Raw genomic sequence first — 4,991 nt, forward strand, 5'->3', positions numbered from 1 at the left:
TTTTTTTTTTTTTTTTAAAAATTGATTTACTTTTTTTATTTATTCAAAATGCCTCGTTTTTGTTTACATTTTGCTTTCATTGAGGCCAATCAAATCGAAAACAAAGATTTTATTTGTGAAATTTTTACGTGATTTTTTTTCCTCACAGTGACCGGTGCATTAGCACTATATATTAAACAGAACACAGGTCATTCAGGTTTGAAAAATTTGCTGTGTGGCAATTGTTAGACTGTACTGATAATGCTGATGACCCCAAGTAAACCTGACCATGCAGAATGAAGTGTAGTGTAAGTGTAACATTCTCTTACCAAACAATCGACTAGAAATGTTTTCTTAATAGTCATGAAACTGTGATGGACGTTAAATGAAAATAACCACAAAGCATCATCCTGTACGATGACGAGTTCTTGTAGACGAGTTCTTAAAGCTCATCATTCATGATTCCTTAGTTCCTTTTCCTTAGTTTAGTCTCAGGTTGCACACAGTTTTTATTATTGTTTCAGAATTGATCCCTGATCCAAAAACTTGTCAAATATCAAGTCTACTTACTTTTACCATTGTATGTTCTATGCACCTTTACCTTCCGTTTCTGCGCAGTGAGCCGATTGTGAAACCTGTTGGAAAAAAGTGTGTGATCATCTGTGTACCGACAAATCAGAGGCCTTGGACTTGACCTTTTTCTCTCTCTCTCTTTTTTTTTTTTTTTTTCTCTCCTCCATTTTCCACTGTGACTGATTTTTCTTCCTTATTGTGATGTGCAAGACTCTTTGCGTAGCTCTTCTTCTTTTCTCATGTAGCATCTCCTCCTGGTTACTGCACAAATGCTGCATTTTTATGTCAATTTGTACGTTCAGAAGAAATTAAAAATTATTTTATATTTTGCATCAAAATGAGTTTGTTTTTTTGTTTGTTTTTAAATCATGCTTTAAGTAAATGCTTTACTTTTTGTATTTTAATTTAATAGCAATGGTTCTGTTTTTTTTCCCCCCTAGTAAAATAGACCATGTATGTGTGGTATAACTGTATAAATAGATTTAGCCGAATGGTACGCTACGTTCTTGTCTATGAAGCTACAAGAAACGCTATTTTTCGAGTGTCTTCCTTGAATTAAAACAAAGTTTTCGAACAGCGTAGCTTACTTTAGACTTTGTCCTGGGTACTAGCTTAGCTTATACTGTGATTATTTATATATATATATATATATATACACACACCAAAAACCTTAATATATTTGTCATTATCATCAGAGGTGGTAAAAGTACTTAAATTCTTCACTCAAGTAAAAGTGCAATTACTCGTCTAAATAAATACTCTGGTCAAATGTGAAGTAAAGCCTCAAATTCTTTATTTGCGGTAAAGGAGAACTTGAACGCATTTGCTAAAAAGAATGAAAGTACAAGAAAGAGTCACGAAAGAAAAAGTCACACACCGATGACGAACTGGTGCCTTAATGTGGGCGAGATATAAGCTAAAGCTAAATAAACCCCTTTATTCATTAATTCGTTATTCATTCATCTCTAAAATGTTAGCTTGATAACAAATTTCAAACTGCTAATACAAGCGAATTCAATGTCTGTCGAAATTTAAACCAGGTAGCGTGATCGCTAATAACTGACCATACAAACTAATAGCTAACTGCCTTAATAAATACACAATAACCAGCAAGAGAGACTACAGTGAAGAGTATAAGGTCTCAATCTTACGGTCATGACTCTTTTCTTTTATAATTATGATAAATTAATACTTAGGTTAATTTTTTGATTTGTTAAGGACCCTGGAAAACTGTTTAGCTGATACAAAAAAAGCCTTACAACTTTAGAAATATAGGATTATAGATAAATGTAGTGATGCCAGAAATGTAGAATGTCAGTCTAGCTAGAGACTTATGTGCTAATTAATTAGGAGTTGTGCTAATTAGTTGCTGACTGGTTAGCACAGTCGCTATGAGCTAAACCAGTAGGATAATTAGCATAATAGCTTGATAGTAAATCAGTTAGTTAGCCTCCTAGCTATAAAGTAATATAGGTACAGAAAAAATGAAAACACTGCTGATACTGATGATAAATTGGTGGTGTTTTTTTTTACCTAGGAATCAATAAATGTTGGTGCGATATAAGCTAAAGCTAAATAAAAAACACATTTATTCATAAATTCTTTATTCATTCATCTCTAAAATGTTAGCTTGATTACAACTGCCAATACAAACGAGTTCAGTGCTAATTGTTATCTGTCAAAATATAAACCAGGTAGCATGATGATATAGCATGATATATAATAACTGACCATACAGACTAGCTGAACGCTAATAGCTAGCTGTCACAATGCAAACTGCCTTATTAAACACACAATAACCAGCAAGAGAGACTACAGTGAACGACTTTAGATATATAGGATTATAGATGAATGTAGTGATGCCAAAAATGTAGAATGTCCGTCTCACTAGAAGAGTATGTGCTAATCAGATGTGCTAATTAATTAGAAGACGTGCTAATTAATTGCTAACTAGTTGTGCTCAATCGCTATGAGGTAAACCAGTAGGATAATTAGCATAAGTTGCCTTACGACTTACATAATATAGAATTATAGCTAAATGCAGTGATGCCAGAAACGTAGAATATCAGTCTCACTAGAGGCATATGTGCTAATTAGATGGAGTTAATTAGGAGTTGTGCTAATTAGTTGCTAACTAGTTGTGCACAGTCGCGATGAGGTAAACCAGTAGGATAATTAGCATGATAGCTTGATAGTAAATCAGTTAGTTAGCATGCTAGTTATGAGATAATACATGTACAGACAAATGATGATAAAGAGCTTATATTTCGTACTAAGATGAATTGCTAGTGAGATTAAATGAAATCCATTCTCAACACATCAATCCTTTAATGGAAATTCTGTTAATATGATTTGCTAAAGTATACAGATAAATACCAAATAACGCTTGATGAAGAAAAGCTAACAGGCAATATTATGACGGAGAAAGACCGTCTACATACATTTTTATTTCATAAACATTATTTCACTGATAAAATTAGACCCATGATGTGTTTGTTTCTCGCTAAACTAAAAATACTACATGATGCAGTTAGCTCAAAACATCTAATAAGAAATGTAGGGTGTAATTCTAAAATCAGCCACAAGATGGCATTTCCAAACTCATGCTGTTTTTTTAACCCCTCTTTGACTGAAGAATACACAGAACAAATGTTAACACATCAGGTTAAATAAACAACAGTCGGTTAATAACGTAACTGGACTAGGATCGGTTTTCCATGTTTAATGTTTAAGAAATTACATGATATGGGTGTAAAAAAAAAAAACTGACCCTAGATCAGTTTTAAAGTTATCTTTATTTGTCATATATATGTTACTGCACAGTGGAATTCTTTCTTCACATATCCCATCCTTATGGGTTGGAGTCAGAGTGCAGGGTCAGCCATAATGCTGTACCCCTGAATCAGGGTGTGTTGGGGTCCTTGCTCAAGGGCCCAACAGTGGCAGCTTGGCAGTGCGAACCCTGATCTTCCAGTCAATCACCCAGAGCCTTAAACACTTGAGCTACCACCTAGAAAGCTTTTGAAAGATGGTTATTATTTTTAGTTTAGCAGTTTATTTGCACAGGCAAAATTAGCATTTGTGTTCATTCAGTTTTTGAGATATTAAAATTTACATTTTTTTTTATTCAGTCCTAACCCCAGTACTGGTACGGACGAATCCATATTTACACCACAGAGAGAAAATAACCATTGTAAAACATACATGTCCGCTTGCCCATTTTTCCAGCAATATTCATATCATACTGTAAATAGAAAATAACTTATATTACGCAATGCTGTAAAATGATACGAAAGGTCAATAACTGATTATTACTTATGTTAGATAGTGTTTTTTCCCCATGATTACAATTTTTATTCACCCCAAAATCATACCTTTTCTGTTTATAGCTTACATTCAATGTCATTTTAAACAAGTTAGTCAATATTAACAGGGGATTTTACAACCAGCTTAAAATGGAGGGATCTGCATTGTTCCAAGTCTATATCTAGATGTAAATATGGGGAAATTAAAGATGAAATTATGATTCTTTGTCTAATATTCATCTTTTAATCTCAAACCCAATAGATCTTGCTGTTCCAATACTTTTGGAGGGGACTATCGGAAGTTCCCTGTTGTTTTGTTGCCAGCTATTGTGTTCAGATAGTTTACATGGAAAATGTGTCAAATAACTTTAAAATAATTGAGTTTTTAGCTTTAGGCCTTAGGGTATAGTGAGACAGGAGACTAGGAAGGCCATTGTATGTTGTTGTTGTTTTAAAATCAAAATCACACTCACTGTTGCCCTCTCCTGGTGAGTTACAGCAACAGCGGTATGTGAGGGTTGAGAAGGCAGCAGGAGCATGAGCAGAGGCAACAGGGACAGGAAATGTAGAGGAGAACAAGTGCAGGAGGGCAGAGGAGGAGAAAAGAGAGAAAATGATCGCGGACAGGTAACTGAACAAGAGGCATATTTTCTCTCAGTCACCTATTCTCTCTTTCCATCTGTCTCTCTACATCCTTATCGAACTCTGCATCTCTGCATCTGTCCTTCTCTCCTTCTGCCTTCCTTTGCAGGTAATTCAGGTCAGTAGTTTTTTTCAGCATCAGAGAGCTCCAGTTGTTGCTGTGTAATCAATCCTGGTCTAACCATCTATCTCTGAAGACCTGCTGAGGCAAATAACATGAGAGAGTTCATCAGTGGTTCCAGGAAGTGGACACACACAATCATTCATCATTGCCAACATACAGCACAACTGGGACTGAGTTTAGATTGTGGAAAGACTAATTCTTTATTTTTTTGACTGTGGTGTGTTTGTTAAGCAACAAACTGGCTTTTTTACTGGGTTGATTGTGGACAGTGAGGAAAAATAAAGAGAGTATATGATCAGATGTGGGTTATATATAAGCACTATGTTAAATGTCATCTCTGGAGTCAAGAGTCAAGATCACATGGAATA

This window comes from Hemibagrus wyckioides, linkage group LG26, assembly GCF_019097595.1.
Source record: "Hemibagrus wyckioides isolate EC202008001 linkage group LG26, SWU_Hwy_1.0, whole genome shotgun sequence".
NCBI lineage: Eukaryota > Metazoa > Chordata > Actinopteri > Siluriformes > Bagridae > Hemibagrus > Hemibagrus wyckioides.